This window comes from Anser cygnoides, chromosome 1 (genome assembly GCF_040182565.1).
Source record: "Anser cygnoides isolate HZ-2024a breed goose chromosome 1, Taihu_goose_T2T_genome, whole genome shotgun sequence".
Classification (NCBI taxonomy): Eukaryota; Metazoa; Chordata; class Aves; order Anseriformes; family Anatidae; genus Anser; species Anser cygnoides.
Window position 1 is genome coordinate 58,350,432 of NC_089873.1, and position 17,129 is coordinate 58,367,560.

The window sequence follows — 17,129 nt, forward strand, 5'->3', positions numbered from 1 at the left end:
GACACAAGATGTAGCAGAATCTATTGCCGTTGTGGAAAGGGGATTTAATTTCTGAACTATCCACACGTGGCAATGAACAACCTTGTCTCTGCCCTCTGGTGACAGCCTGCAGGCACCATGCAATTATGATTAAAGCCCTTTATTGTTTTTGTCCCAGATTAGATTAAGTTGGTATTTAAAGATACAATTTTCTCATTGCATTGTCACGCCAGGATAGAGACATGGCTGTCTGTGCACGCTTACTGGGCAGCAAAAGGAAATCTGAATGCTTTGAGGTAAACACAGCTGGCATAACTCCTGATTTCCAGGAAGAGCTGGAGAAGTAATTACAATCTTTCTCGATTATTACTATTGATATTAATTCTTCATTTTCAGTCTAACCAGGAAAACAGCTTAAATGAGTTCTTACAGCTGCTACAGACAAGGCAGGGAAGAGAAAGCCACTGCGATGCGTTTCTAGTAGGACCTGCAGCAGCAGCAGGGCTCCCCCTCCTTGGCCACACCAAGGTCAGCGCCCCTGCTCCCAAAGTCAGCCCCGCCTGAGCCACCTTGGTCCAGAGATGTTCACGAACCAGCGAGCTGATTCACCTGGGACCAGTTCCCACTGCTGTCCTCAGGAGAGCTCACGAGCACCGTGGCGGTGCCCGTCCTCACAAGGCAGCCCTCTGCTTGGGAGGCTGGTGGAGGCGGGGGTGCTGTGCGGAGGAGGACAGGGAAAGCTCATCATCCAGATGTAGGGGTCTGGGATGAAGATAGCTAAAGACAAAACACACCTCCAACCCTCCTCTTACACCCAGGTCATGGCCTACACAAGGATCGTTGAGCTATGCACTCCATCACATAAAACAATATGACAACTATTACTATTAACATTACTATGATTTTACACAAGCAGTAGCTCACCTGATGGCTGTAATGACACCGTGCACAGGCACACAAACCCCGGTGGCTCAGTGACACTGTAAGTGACCCAAAGATACAGAGCAACCACCTTTTTGGCTAGCAGCATCTCCTCACAACAGTGACATCTTTGGCCTAGGCATCGCATGGGCTCTCCAAATAGATCCTCATTTATCTTGTGATGTTTTTATCCAGTTGACATCAGTCTCTGATGAACCTTGCATTTTTTGCTGCTGGTTCCAACTCATCACTTCAAAGGTCAGCATTATTTTGTCTCACAAGCCAATTCTACTAATCTCTTTACACTCTACTTCAATCACTTTAGCGCAACAGTTTGCACATTTGTTCTGGCAGCTGTCAGGCAGCAGGAAAAGGCGTGTGGACTCCCCTGTGAGAGCAGCAGTGACACCTTTCCCTTTTTGCCCAGCACTGCTGTCCTTCATTGGACACCCTGGTGGGGTCAGGCTGGGCTCCATGCCTTCCTCAGCCGAGCTCCCCCATCATCTCTCAATGCCTCATCCCTTGGCACAGAAAGCCTTCGCTTTCCCCAGCCCAGAGAGAGGGCAGGAATGGGTTCCAGCCTGGGTTTCCATGCTGTGAAATACGTAGCCACCTGCAGGAACAGGGCCTGAAGCCAACAGCCCCACCTCTCCTTGCCTTAGATGTAAGACCACCTCCACCCACAGCTCTGGGGACCAGCCCCGATGCCACCACCAACGTGCAGGGCTCCCCAGGGTGCCCTATCTTAACATGATATCCCCTATCTTAATCCCCTATCTTAGCATGCCACAATTACAGTGAATAAAGGCAACTGTTAATAATACAGATATTTGCAACCTAATATTTTTCAACATCACCTGCACCCAAAGTCTGGGTTTTATCATATGGAGAGTGAGGTATCTGCGCTACTCTGCTGTGAGTACTCACTGTAAGAGATTGGACACACACAATAATTTTGTTAAACAGACAAACATACAGAGTGGTGAGCCACTGGCACAGAGAAGCTGCGGATGCCCCATCCCTGGAGGTGTTCAAGGCCAGGTTGGATGGGGCTTTGGGCAACCTGGGCTAGTGGGAGGTGTCCCTGCCCATGGCAGGGGGTTGGAACTGGGTTGTCTACAAGGTCCTTTCCAACCCAAACCAATCTCTGATTCCACGATTCTGTACAACTATTTTTACTTCCAAGCTAATTAGCTCTAGGATATACTTCAAATTCTGGGGAAAATAAATAAATAAATAAATCCTGGTTTCTGTTCAGTAAATATTGCAATGTTTGCAGAAGACAAATTGTATTTTTTCATACAAAAATATTGTGAATTCCAGCTTTATGTACAAAGCAGAACTCAGTTATAACTACAGCATCATGAAGTAAGGCAAGGCGAAAGAGTGTTAAAAATAAATAATAATGGCTTCCAATAGTTTGGGTAAAAAACACACATCTCATTAGCTGGATTCCAGTACTAAGAAGCAGATGGGTCCAAGTGAGAGACAAACCTAAGAAATGCCACCAGAGCGAGAAAAGGATGAAAAAGAGCAATGCATGAGCACTCGCCAGTGTCTAACACTCCCAGCTTTAAGTGAAAGGACCAAAGGTGACGCCAAATTGCTAACTGCCCACACATCTTCAGCGATATGGGCATGAAGGAAAGGAGAAATGGATAGGGAGGTTGAGGCGGCAAGACAAGGAGCACCAGCCTGGAACTGAAAGTGCAAAGGAGACATTTTAATGAGTTCCATTTAAACCCTCCTTCATAACCTGAGAGGCAATAAATGGCTTGCAGGGATTTCTCCAGCCTATTGATTATTAAGAAAGGCCCAAGGGACTCTGCCTGCTGTCTTATAGCAGGTTTACTAGGGAGTCTCCTACACATCACCCAGGAGGAATACTCCTGATTTATCTCATTAAGCGTGGTCAGTCAGCTCCCCGATTTTTTTATTTATTTTTTTCCTGCGTGGATCCAGAAGGAAGCCTGGAGAATTGAAAATCACAGCTTTTTACCGTGAAGGCACACAAAAAAAAAATGACAGAATCCATTTTCAGTGTGTTATTTATCAAAGTCAATGGGAGTTTTGCCAGCGGTCACAATGGTGCCATGCAACAAGGACGGCACACGCTCAGCCAGTGAACTACAGACCAGAGGAACAGAGGAGCCACAGGCTTGTTGCTTGTGGGACTAGAAGCACTGAAGTATGTTATATCAGAACAGCTTTTCCCAACATTACAGGTTTGCTCTGCCTTGTGTGGGCTGTTGCCTAGAGTCAGCACCAAAACATCTCTGGGGCCATAGTACTTCTGACCCCACATCCAGGTAAGGTTTTGCTCGCTCTCCTAAATACCAGGTGATCCCTGCTGCTCTCCCTGCCTCCCTCTCCCCCTCATCCCTTGCCTCCTATATTTACAGGAGAAGTTCCCCAAGGCAGAGATGCCTTTGACACGTGGTGGTGCAATAGTGCTCCCAGCAGGGCCCAGCTTCACATGGAGCTCAGACGTGCTGGGACACAAAAGGATCCCAATGATCCCAATTTGAAGTGATGCAGGGAGAGACCTGCAGCCCGCTCATTCATCCTACTGGGACCACCACTCTCTTGCAGCCAGGCACTTTAATACCTACTGCAAAGAGCTAAATGGGTCCCTCAGCCTGTGCTGCAGCCTGGGTATAGCTGCATGGGATGCATTCCCAAGAGTAGGGCATGTTTGCTTGTTTAAAAAAAAAATTAAACATTTCATTGACCCGTTCAATGGCACATCTGGAAACTGATTTAGGAAGTGGGTTTGTGCCATTTTTAAACAGAAAAAATACTTCAGCTGCTCATGAGATGCTGAAAGTTGTATCACATATGCAGAAAATCTGTCAAGTCCCCATAGAAGAGATGGGTAAGTGTGGCTCTACATTTATTTTTTAAGGCACTTGAGAATGTGGTTTCATAACAGGCATTGCTGAGAATCTGCAGCTCTCACAAAGGGAGCTGGAAATGTAAGCACAATCAGCAATCTTAGAAGATCCTCTCTGACATGCTCAGGAAATAAAGGCCCCACAGCCCCTGCAGAGTAAAACCCCTGAAAAATCTAGTTGTAGAGAAGCGTTTCATTCATAGGCAGACCATGCAGCTTCTCTCCCTTTCTGGGCTCTGGGAAAAGCTTTCTTTTGACTTGCCCGAGATTTTCCTTGTACTTCTTCAGCATTCACATGATGAGCTCCCACCCATGTGCAGACCTATCCACGTGGTTGGCCACCCTGAGCACAGCCTGGGGCCTTCTAATTATTTTTTAACAATCTAACCAAAGACCTGACAGCAAAAAAAAAAAAAAAAAAAAAGTGACTTCTGAATAAGAACATCCAGAGATTTAGTGCACCTAAAAATATTAATTTCATAGCTTTGGCGGATTTGTCCTAATAACCACTTGTCTGCAGCACCCACTGCTCTCAGGTCCCTCCACTCCTTTCGGGTGCTTCCACTGCCCCCCTGGTGTAAAATACCACCACGACAGCAAGCTTCTGGGGCAAGGAAGAGGAGAAACACCCTCCGCAGGGGTCACAGACCCTTCTCGGTGCCACGCCAAGTGCCCGGTCCACCAAGCCCACGCAGCCCCTTCGAGGGGACGGCTGCCACGAGCAGCACCACAGCAGGGACCCCCGCCGGGGTTGTTCCCGGCTCTCCCCTCCCGCTCACGTTCTCCCAGCCCTTCTTTTTTATTCTTCTGACTTAATTGGGCACGCTCCAGATGGCACACACCTGCACATAGCCGCGCTAATTACGCTGCACAAATAAATGCCTCATCCAGAGAAAATAAAGGAGGAAGAAATTAGCTAATCACCCTCCCTGGCTGTATCGCCGAGGTGTTTTACAAACATGCAGCCCACTCCATAAACCAAGAGCACACATTCACGGCTGCTGCCTTCTCTTGGCTGGTGCCGCACCAGGGCACGTGCCAGGAGCCTCTGGTACCAGCACACGAGCTCCGAGGCAGCCCCGAGCCCTTCCCTGTGTCCTGCTGCAGGCACACACAAGCACAACGTCCCCGGAAATGTCCCCAGGCTCCTGGAGAAACACTGAATAAAGTCACCCGCCCGTGAGCTGGAGGCCCCAAGCAGCCTTTTGGGATGTTCTGAGCTTCCCAGGCAGCAAAACCCTCCTTCTCCTCCTCCTGAACTTCACCTAGACAAGCTTCCGCCAGAGGAAGACCATCTCCCTGTTATTCAGGGTGAGACAGGGATGTGAACAACCAGTGTCAAAACCAGCCCATGGATGGCTTCCCCGCTCCCCGGGCTGCCTGATGAATGCCCCCATTTCTCAATATTCAAGAGAAACCTCCCCAAATTGCTTGTAGCTTGCCGTACCCTAGAAAAAAGTGAACCCAGCTGCTCCTACCAGAGCTGGCGCACAAGGCTGCTGGCATTTGAAAAGTGTTTCAAGGCAGAGCCTGCCCCGCAGCGCTGGGTGGCCCCATTGCCAGCTGGCTTTGTGTCCCTCCTGGGGAAATGCAGCCTCTTTCCCTGCCCCTTTCTCTCGACGTTTGGCACCCAGACCCAGTACAGACAGCAGTATTGATGTAACGTGTCCTCTGAAGGGCTACGAGGCGGCCTGTGGAGGAGGAAGAACAGTGAAGCAGAAATGTGGCACAGTGGACCCAATTTTGCACTACCAAAATTCTAACTTGGTCTCTCTAACTTGTTCTGGGAAAAAAATACAGAAATCTAGCTTTGCTTTTCAAAGGGAGAAAAGAGAAAAAAGTGTGTGTTTTCAGCCATTCCCCACTCCCACCAGGCTGAAACCAGGCCCACTCAAAGATCCTGAGGCACTGAGGAGAGTGAGCCACTCCTGGACGTGGGCCTTGGGGTCTGCACGGCAGACCTGTTGGGGCTGCTCTTCGGCAGGCTGCTGCTGAAACAGGCTCCCCAGGAGCTCAGGGCTCAAAGCAGAGCCCCAAAACTGTGGCACAAGTGACGGATGGAAACGAACCTGTGAGAGCTGGGATGGCCAGCTGCCTGGCAGGGCGCGTGCGGTGCCGGGCACGTGTCAGAAACCTGCTTTTGTCAAAAAACAGGGCAGTGGCGCTGGCATAAGCTCAGGCATTTCTCCTTTCCAAGGGCACCTGCTCTGGAAACAGCGTCCGATTGCTAACATACAGGAGATCAAACAAGAGCAAAAGTGAGGAAAAAAAGATAAAAAAAAACAATCCTGGCAGGTTTAGAGACAAAGTGTGATGATACACACACACACTTTAATTAGTTCCTCCTCTGAAAGTGGGAAAAGGCCTCACTCAAAAAGATAACTTGCTTTAAAAAAAATAAAGTGTTACTTATTGTTGTTGTGGGTTTTTTATTTTTTTTCCACCCTATATTTCAAGGATGCTCTCTAAAGAACCAAGTGCTGTAAGAGAGCCTTTGACTTTTTTTTTTCTCTCTCTGTCCTTGCCTTCCACAGCTGGGAGAAAAATCTAAAGGGCCTTAAATGAGTTTAAATATGAAAGACAAAAAAAAAAAGGCTTTGAAAATGAGCAATGAAGGAACACTCTGTGTTTGAACTCCACACAGAAAATTAAAATCAAGGGAGAGCAGAGCTGAAACTGTAGAGCATCAAATTTTTATACATACATGTATATGTATTTCGATCAGAGGACTCAATGTCTGACTGCTTTCAATGGGACTTTTGTAAGGATGGAAGAACAGGGCTCTGTCTGACCACAGCTCTGTGCTCTGTCTGCTATCTCCAGTCCCCAGATTCTGCTCCGGACAGGGGCAGGACGCAGACCTCCCCAGCAGAGGGGTGACAAGAGGGGACAGCAGGGCTGCAGCTCCCTTCTGCTCCCACCGTGCCCCACAAATGGCCCCAGTTCAGCAGGGAACAGCAGGCATGCTCCACAGGTGTTTGCAAATATATACAGCCTGCTCCTCCTGTCCACTGAGGGCCTTGAAGCATGGCCCATTGCTGTGTATTTGAGCATGAGGTTGCACATGGTGCACGCTGCAGCCCCGGTGAGGCAGCCCCCTTTGGTGTCGAGGAAAATAATCTACAGGCAAGGAGGCTGGCCCATAATCCAAGGGAACAGATCAAGTTTCCTAGTCACGCAACGGCAGAGGAAGGCAATTCTTGCCACTTCTACTACCGTGGTTTCTAGGAGCAGCAAGGAGGATGATAGAATCACATAATTATCTAGGTTAGGAAAGACCTTCAAGATCATCAAGTCCAACCGTCAGCCTGACCTACAGCGTCCCATCACTGAACCACATCCAGGGTGACTGGAAAGAGTCTGTTTAAATTCACCTACCAGCTGGAGAGGGGAGAAGGTTGCTGGAGCTTCAGCCAGGGAGTGTTGGTTTCCTCGATGCCACATACTGGTCTCCAGGGGCACAGCCACAACTGTGCAATCACAAAATGTGTTTTTTTCTTCTTCCCATTTCTGCTCCAGAACTCCCCAGTCTTGGACAAACCTCCCACGCGCCTCTGTGTCCCAGCTTTTCTGCCTGGGAATAGGAATGAGCACAGCTACTCACCTGTGTGAGCCGCATGGTGTGGATGCTCAGTGCTTAGATGAAGTATTTTTTCCCCCCTCTCCTCCTGTGAACACAATTTTCCTCCTACATGGGTTAACTTTGAGAGAGAGCAAGAGCTGTTTTCCATCCTGGTATCTTCTCCAGCTGCAGGGAGCACACAGCGGTGCCATTTGCTTTGGACCGGAAGAATTTTAGTGTCCACCAGAGCACATGGACCCAGCTTCTGCCTGCTGCCCCACTGCTCTGAGAACGGGATCGCTTGGCAGAGTGATTACAGCCACAGGGCATCGCCGGAGAGATTAACTCTGGAATAAAAGCTAAGTGATGGAGGGAGGTAGAGACACAGGCGTTAGCCTCTGTTTGCTAATGCTGACAGCTCTCAGGGTGGGAGAGGAACAGCAGAAATCTCCCGTTAAACATTTAGCTCAACAGGTTTACATAAGGTGACATACACGGAGGCGTTGTTTGCATGGCGGGCATTATTGGCAGAGCTGGGTTTTTAAGCAATGCTTTCCCAGTGCATTCTTCTTGCCAAAAGAATATTTAGGGAAATTGTGCAAGCGCAAGGGATACGTCATACACATACAGAGATGAACATTTTTTCTTCCTTGTAAAGAATGGTTTGTTCCTCTTTTTATAAGGTATTACTAGAGGAGAACCTACTTCTGATGCTCAGATGCAGCTTCTCAGTTTCCTTACACACACTCAGATCTTAGCTGATGCAAACCAGCATGTTTATACAAAAGGAAAAGCAAGCCTGTGGTGGTTTTCTGCTGTTGATTTTTGTGCCTTTGTGGTTGGGCCTCTTTGAGATAGCAAGATACAAATGTAGGAAGGAAGCTTTTTCTGTTGTCGGGTTAAAAATGCACGGTCATAGAAAGACAGTTCTCACTGAGTACTCACATTTTCTATAGTAGCCACAGTCATAGAGAAGGTTAGTGGGAATGCCAAAAGAGACTGATCAGCTCCTGAAAGAGGGGAGAGATTAGGCATTACTGTGAATTAAATGTAGTAATGTTATTAGGTAAGATTTGATGGAAGTTAGCAGGCTGAGATCTTTTCAAGTAATAAGCGTTTTCGCTGTGCATGTATTGCACCAGGAAAGTAAACCCCAGTACCAACAGCCCCCGCAGGCTGCTTGCTCCTGCTGTTATAGCACTGCACTAAAGGACGCAAAAGGCAGACAAATTAGCCCCACCACCTCCTGTCCACACCAGCCGCCTCCCAGCTCTGGGCAGTGGGGCCTGATCCTGCTGCAGCAAAACCAGCCTCTGGTCACTCAGAAAAGCCCTCACGAGGTGGGTTTGCCATGGCCACCCGAGGCACCTTTACTTCTCACGTCTGAGCCCTGGGCTTTCCTTTTTCAGTCTCATCCACAACTGCAGGTAGAAACTTTTCCCCACTTTTTTTTTTTTCTTTTTTCTTTTTTTCCTGCAAAAAAGACAACTGAAATGCAACGCTAACCTCATAATTTCGGGAGCTGCAGCTGTAACAATGAAAGCACCAGCACGCGCACACACATGCTGACTCCATGAGACTGTTGGGCACGCTGCTGTGTCTCCTGGCCCCGTTGCAATTAATGGCAGTATCGCTGTCATCCCAGGGCTGTCCTTCTCTGCCTGCTGGGTTCTGCCGCAGGTGAGTTTCAAAGGGATGAATTCCCATCTAATTACAGGAAAAAAAGTCTTTTTTAAAAAAAAAAAAACACCGACACATTGTTCTTACATTTCTCTCAGAATGAACACATATATCACATAAAAACAGAAAGCAAAGCACAGGACTGAACTGACTTCTCCTCCTGGGAGAAGCTTGAAACTCCTTCAATGCTATGTTTATAAATACCATTTTTACTAGTATTTGGTACCTTAGCCATGGAGGACACCATGCCGGATGGATCTTCTTTTCCCTGTGAAAATCTTCTGTTTCCTCCCTTAGGCCAGTAATGTAAATATAAAAATAGATCACTCTGAATCAGTCTGTTTGCAATGATTTGTTTAATGGCTAACCACAGTGTCTTGGGCTACCGATACATAATTTAAATATGTCACACAAATACTACACTTTGTTCTCAATTCATTCCCTGCACATATTCAATAAATTGAGCATGGGGAAATAATAAGGCAAGCAAGGCCCCGGTTATCAGTTCTGACAGGGTTCACAGTCCTTCTGAATAGGTCTTTAAGTCATTTTACCTCGCATTTGAACATGATGCTCCTGACAGGCATGGCTCAAACTGAGCCGACAGAGCTTTAAAATAAATACTGGAAGCTGTTTGCTGAGGCAAGGGCTAGGTCCCAGTGCCCCAGCCTTGACATTCGGCTTGTGGCACCCCCACGTCTTCGTGTGGGGCTGGGTCACAGGCGATGCGGACGTGGGTCCTGCTGGCTCTCTGCACAGAGGTGAGCACCCCCCTTGCCCTCAAGAGGTGCAGAGAAACCCTTAGGGGTGCTGAAAGGGTCCCGAGGTCCTGCAGGACCATTTCTGTGGCACACTGCCCTGCACACTTTCTGTGCCCATGTTAAAGCTCATATTCATGGTTACACTCATTTAGGCTTTACCATTAAATCCATTCCACATTGCAATTAAAAACTGTTCCAACATGTAGCATTAAATGCACCTTTAACATTTAAGGATCCTGTATCTTGCTGCAGGAAGTCAGATCTTCAATGAGATCTCCTCTGCTTTGATTAATAATTGATGACATTTTTGCATAGGAAAGTCAAAAAAAGAGAGACACTCTTTCTATTGATCTGAGAGACTCAAGTAAATGAGACAGATGAACATTTTTGCCTACATCTGTTAACTATTGATATGACTGCAATACTGAACAGAGGCTATTTCATGATATATACAAATTTAAGGCTGGGAACAGAGAGTCTTACACTGCATCATGTTCAACCTCTTTGAAAATTTAATTTGACGTTGAACAGCCGGAGAAGCTGTGTATACAGATAATTCAAGGTTACGCCTAGCTTCCCGGCGAGCTGCAATGTTGTTAACACGCTAGAAGTGGTGGAGATTGTGCAGACACTTAAAAGTCTGAAAGAGATTTGAAGACCTGAGGGTAGATCTTGAGCTGGGGAAGAAATTGCTTATAAAGTGCAGATCATTGGTTTGACCTCTATCATGTACGATGTTTTAAAACAGATATTGGAGGAAATAATAATTAAGATGCAGAAACAAACAGGTGAAATGTCATGTGATTTTAGGAAAGGCAGCTGGCATCAGACTAAACTTGTTTGGGTAAACTCCTTGTCTTGATCAGGGAAAAATGATAGATCTCACCTGCACGGACTTCAGTAGGATTTCACATAGACCCATGTGGGAAGTTATCAGTAAAGCTGGAGAAGCCATCTGTGTCTTTTCTTTTCCTTTTCCCTTTGTTGTTCCTTGAATGCCATTACTCCAGTTCATACCAGCTCAAGATGGATCCTCTCCAGGCTCCAGCAGCTTGCGCTGAGCTTGCTGGTAGAGAGTCTGATCACAATGAAGACCGAGGGTCCTCTCCCAGCAGAAGCTGCTATGGCTTCCCTTGTCTGACATTGGACCAGGGGACCCGAGCGGGACCTGGTGCCCGGCCCCCCAGGGGCACAGCATCACCCTCACGGCCCGGGGAGCTGCTGGGACACTTCCCTGGGTAAGGAGCAGCGCTTTGCTGCACTCAGTCTCCAGGAGAGGCTTCAGAGCCAAGGGAAGCAGATTATAATTAACCAGCAAGGACACGTGGGGAGAGTATTTCCGAGCAATGAATATTGAATTGGAAGAGCTGAGAGGCAGTCCATAAAATAAGACTGATGAGTCATTAGCTGCCAGTCTAATGCCTTCCCTGTGCATCAGTATTTCTACCAGAAGCAGGCAAAATTAAAAATATTACTAGGTCAAATTTGTCACCACAAGATTTGAGGGGGGGAAAAAAAAAAGGTAAGACCAGTGGAAGTATTTCCACGAAATCATTTTCTCTTCCCAGCTACATTTAGCTGATGGCAAGTGTTGTTGTTCTCCAAAGTTTCTGGTCCTAGTGCTTCTTCTGGAGCCCCAGCTCCCCTTGCAGGCTGAATGCCCACTGTTTGACAACTGACAATTCAGTGCACATGTGCATTTATAAACATGCCCTCCTAAAAAAAGTGCCACGGCACACAGTTCTCCCTAGCAGGAGTGCAAAAAGAAGCAAGTTTCATGTGCCAGGCATTGGGCACTGCTGGCATGAGGGAATGCCAATGCCCTCAAGGGGATGAGCACTGACAACCACTCGGACTAGCCAGAACCACCAGCCTCTCTGAGGCTTTTGCATCTTGTATTTCTATATCATGCTTATAACTACTGCAATTTGTCAATGGTAGAAAGCAAAATAGAAAGCAGGTTTAAATATGTAAAATGAGTTTGGTATATGAAAAGCAGTTCAGGTTGGCACTGTTTAAATTAGAAGTGAATGCATTTGGATAACTTACCTTTACCTTTGACTCCAGCACTGCATGGGCCAGATACTGTGAGAGCAGCTGGGCTGTGCGTTGGTTTCATGGAGCTGGTAAGTCCATTCCTATTGATTTCCCATATGATTATGGCTAAGGATGTCAGACTAGATTCTGTGTCTATGTCTGTACTGGGGCATGTATATTCTGGGCAAGTTTCACGGCCCTCACCTCCCTGCTAACGTAGATATGACTAAAGAGTTAATCCAGTGCCACCACAATCCATGAGCACCGTGCATTGACTTTAGTGGAGACAGGATCAGTCTCTACATCATCTTACTGGCTACAATCTACCTTACAAGATAAAGAGTGAAACAACAACAACAACAAGAAACAGCGTGGAAAGCCCTATCGACTCTGGAGTCATAGGAACAAACCTACGGTGTGAAAAGCCAGCAGGATGCTTTCTGGCTGGGAAGAGCAAAACAAAATTGTTTTTTACTTGGTAAGCAGTAGAAAAGCAGGACTTCACTGTGGTTATGAGATGAACTCTTACAAGCTGAATGTACAATCAAATCGATATTTATGATTTTACATTCACACGTGCAATGGGAGAAAACCCTCTGTATTCTAATCATAATTTCTGATGGCGCAACAACGAAGACAGTGAAAAAAAAAGGAAGAAAAAAAGAGTCATTTATAAACTTGTTGAGTGATAGTGACAGCGGATACCTCGCTTTTAAGTAGGAAATACTTCCTCTCAAGTGAGCTTAGCAGAGTAAAATAAGTCATCGTGTAGGTTTGCAAGGCACGTTCATTGAGGCAGCAATTTGCATGAGGTAGCTGAAAAACCTTACAGAGGAAAATCACTTGCTGAGTGTACCCCTACAAATGAAATAGCCTTGGTAGAAGGGGAAGGATTTGTAACAGCTCCGTGTTTAAGCATGTACAGCAGCTCTGTTTGGGTCAATGAGAAGCAAATCTGACCCGAGTCCTGCTCCTTGAGCAGTCCAAGCCCTTCAGCTGACACAGCTTCCAGTGACACCGGGGCTTACCATCCGGAAGGAGGTGAGCTGGGTATCCACAGCAACTTCACAGAATAGCCAGCAGACCCGAGCATTTCAGAGCAGCTGAAAGCTTGTCTCAAGGAGAAAGTGACACCAGTGATACTATTGCTTGAGTTATTTCCAGGAAAAACTATTTTTTAAAATGCTGATTAGAAGCAGATTTTTGTTCCTAAAACTAGCTCATCCTAGACGTCAGGAAAAAATACACAACTGCCATAGATAGAAAACTCTGACAATAATGTTGCAGAACAAAGAGAGAGCATATGAGCGATTAGACAATCATTATTGGCTTTAGTTCCCGATAAGCGTGGGAGGCAGCAGTAAAACATCTGCCTTGTTCTGCGCTGCGCTGCACAGCATGGAAATGTCTTCAGCAGAACCACCCAAAGATTTGTAATGAGTGGGTGCTCACATACTGCTGTAAAAGAAATACTGAGTGGCAGAAGGGGAAAGACGATGATTATTTTTTTTAGATCACCCCTGTCCCACACACATTTTTACCTTTTGAATGTGCCATCCCTTGTCAGGGCTGGTTCAGACAGCCCTTGTTGCATGAAGTTAATTTCCTTAGTCAAGTCCATGTGCAAGGTGGTACATGGCTTTGCAGCCCCCGCCTCAGTTTCATGTATAAGCATGTCTTGAGTCTGTCACACTTCCACACCCCCCTGCAGAACATCTCCAAGACATCTGTGAGCCCCAGGAGCAAGGATCTCTGCAGTAGGTCCTCCAAGACAAGACACTGGGAACGTTATTGGCCAGAGCAGGCAGAAAGGGGTTACAAGAAGGGCGTGCCCTCTGGAGATCTGCTGTGTGTTGATGGAGACATGAAAAACTATGGATCCTCCAAGATATACACCAGTATTAGGAACTGGGATGACCTTGGGTATTTATTCCCTTTACTTCCAGCCCATTGGTCCCCTAAAGTCCTCCTACTACGTGCCCATTCTCCAGATGATGTCCCTCAGCTTTCCCAAGATGTGACAAAGTTTCTTGGGCCAGTCAGTAGTGGTCAGAAACAAGCTGTTTCAGTGCTGAAATCCACTCAGTTACCATACCTTTAAGGATTGGGGCCATCCACACCTAATGCCTTGGTGTTGCCAGCAGCAGCCCCATCTGAGAAGACCAGGGGTGCAGGGCAGCCTGGAGCATGCTCCCTTCCCCAGCTGCTCTGTCTTTGGGCAGGAGCACAGGAATTTTAGTTTGTGTTTCTGTCTCACATCTTGGGAAGATTTCTTCCGTGATATCACTGTGCCACAGAGCCTCATGCTGCAGCAAAAGGGAAGAAAAAAGCAATAGGTGTGACAGGTGTGACCTTCAAAGGACCGAACAGAAAGAAGCAGGTGAATAAAACTCTTTCTTTCCCTTTTCTCAGATGAAGGGAAATAATCTGCTAAGGCATTTATAAGCTGCTGATGGAGATGAAGGGAACACTCTGGCTGTGTGCAGCAGGGGGGACAGCATGCCTGCCCCCTGCCCTGTGGAGCAGCCCTCCCTGCAGATTCACAAATTGCTCTGCTCTCCTCCACCAGCCTGCCCTCCCACTGGAGCGAGGAGTTCAGCCTGGCTTTGAAGGCTGTGACTTGCATCACCTCCGTCCCCGCCACAATCCTCTGGTTACAGGCAAGCAGGAAACACCTTCCCCTTCTCTAGGCTGCGTGTGAGGCAGGTAGCTCCTTGCCAGTGAACCAAAGGAGCGTGGATCTGCTCTGCGGGGACACTGAGGGAGCGCAGGCGCTGGCTTCACCTTGAGGAACCGACGTTTCCCTCCATGGGGAAAAGGAAGGGGCACTGTGCTGGGGGATGCTGGAGTGGTGATCCACAAAAACCTCTCGGTTGCTGGAGGAGTCTGAGTGAAGAGATCAGGCTGGTTTCACTGCGGGGCCCTGGGTCGCCCTGGGGAGTTGGCAGCGGCCTCCAGCAGCGAGTTATCGAGCAATCGCTGCCGCTTTCTTCAGAGGCTGGGGGGAAAAAAAGGCCTTTGAGTGAAGAGTTAATTACAGGGATTGTTTTCCATTTCCTACAATTGAGGGAACCCATCTGTAGGGATTTTAATTAATGGAGATCTTATGGAGAGCTTCAGTTTGGCTGGAGGGTCTTATTGGTTGTACTGTCTCCTCCTTTAGCTGTGCAGTCATTAGCATTTGCCATTAAAGACAGCGTTAGATGGCAATAAATGAGGGATGGACAATACAATGGCTTTCATACAGAGCAGATGTGTGCATTTGCCTCTTCCTACTCCCACCATCTTTCCCAAATTAATACAACTGCTGGCTACAAAAGTCTTTTCTTAAAAAAAAAAATAAATAAAAAATGGACATTACAATTCATGCACATGAAGCCATTTTAAAAGAATGAAATGAATACATTTCACCCTGTATAATATATGAAATATAAACAGATGTGGGCTGGATATTAACAAGAACGATCTAAATAGGCCCCTTTTCCATCTAAAGCTTTTTGTTTCATTCCATTGTTTTTCTGTGTGTCACAATTGAAACCTGCCAACATTACTGTTGATCCCTCTGGTTTTTTTTCCAGCTCCCTTTAGACAGAAGCCCTCTTTGGGGTAGGTTATTTTTTCCCTCAGTTTGACCTACTGAGTTTCTCCCAAAATTACCTCAAAGAACTTTAAAAAAAAAAAAAAAAAAAAGTAGTTTAAATCACCCATGTCGTGCCTGGTACGTGCTTAAGATGCCCCAAAGCATTGAGTTTGTGCAGCCACGAGGACTGCATAGCATAGCCAAAAGCCCAAATCACTGGGCATCTTCTCCTGCCTCCCTGGGGCTTTGGATGGGAGCTGTATGTGTCCTTCGCTCCCAGACTGGGGGCACAGGTGCTCCCGGCCTTCCCTGCCTGCAGCACAAATCATAGAATCATAGAATATCCCGAGTTGGAAGGGACCCATAAGGATCATCAAGTCCAACTCCTGGCACCGCACAGGTCTGCCCAAAAGTTCAGACCATGTGACTAAGTGCACAGTCCAATCTCTTCTTAAATTCAGACAGGCTTGGTGCAGTGACTACTTCACTGGGGAGCCTGTTCCAGTGTGCAGCCACCCTCTCGGTGAAGAACCTCTTCCTGATGTCCAGCCTAAACTTCCCCTGCCTCAGCTTAACACCGTTCCCGCGGGTCCTGTCACTGGTGATAATGGAGAATAGGCCACCTGCCTCTCCACTCCCCCTCATGAGGAAGTTGTAGACTGCGATGATGTCCCCCCTCAGCCTCCTCTTCTCCAGGCTGAACAGGCCCAGGGACCTCAGCCGCTCCTCATACATCTTCCGCTCTAGGCCCTTCACCATCTTCGTCGCCCTCCTCTGGACACCCTCCAACAGTTTCATGTCCTTTTTGTACTGTGATGCCCAGAACTGCACACAGTACTCGAGGTGAGGCCGCACCAGCGCAGAGCAGAGCGGGACAATCCCTTCCCTCCACCGACTAGCAATGCCGTGCCTGATGCACCCCAGGGTGCGGTTGTCCCTCCTGGCTGCCAGGGCACACTGCTGGCTCATATTCAGCTTGCTGTCAGCCACAACCCCCAGATCCCTCTCTGCGGGGCTGCTCTCCAGCGTCTCGTCGCCCAGCCTGTATGTATAGCCAGGGTTGCCCCGTCCCAGGTGCGGGACCTGGCACTTGCTTTTGTCAAACTTCATGTGGTTTTTGTTCGCTCAGCTCTCCAATCTGTCCAGATCTCTCTACAAGGCCTTTCCACCCTCGTCCAAGTCCACAACTCCTCCAAGTTTGGTGTCGTCGGCAAATTTGCTCAAAACACCTTCTAGTCCTACATCCAAATCATTTATAAAAACATTGATAAAAACATTGATAAAAAGCACTAACACAAGCACAGGCCGACTCACAGGGCTGTGCCAGGCCAAGCGGGCAGGGCTGACTGCAGGAGGCCTTCAGGTCTGCTTCCAGATAAACCCTGCGAGACCTTCAGATGCAGTGAGGGTCTGGGAGTGAAGCCACTGGAAAGCAACCCAGTCAGCAGCTCTGCAGTCCCTGGGCTCTGCCTATTTAATGCCACGACATGTTTGCCTGTACTGCTGTCTGATCTAGGTGCCTCTCCTGGCCTGGGCCTCAGCCGTATGGGTGAGGCCACTCTCGTGGGCTGAGTCCCGGAGCTGACCCACGCACTGTAAGCTGAAGGCAGCTGCACAGACCTCTATGGGGCACGAGATGATCCCAAGGATACGGCCAGAGTAGTGTCTTATACTACACCTGCAGAGGTGCTTTGAATATCCTGCTGCCTGGATTTC

The 17,129-nt window shown here is 47.7% G+C and overlaps 1 long non-coding RNA gene across 1 annotated transcript in view; it reads right to left on the bottom strand.

The window, feature by feature from the left end:
• LOC125182193 (uncharacterized) overlaps positions 1–17,129 on the bottom strand; it is a 38,405-nt gene that overhangs the window by 15,650 nt on the left and 5,626 nt on the right. The window contains exons 3-7 of the long non-coding RNA XR_010831628.1: positions 14,618–14,831; positions 13,375–14,139; positions 8,862–9,062; positions 8,301–8,365; positions 7,172–7,367 (exon numbers count right to left, since the gene is read on the bottom strand). This is a non-coding gene — a long non-coding RNA (uncharacterized lncRNA). The remainder of the gene's footprint in view (positions 1–7,171; positions 7,368–8,300; positions 8,366–8,861; positions 9,063–13,374; positions 14,140–14,617; positions 14,832–17,129) is intronic.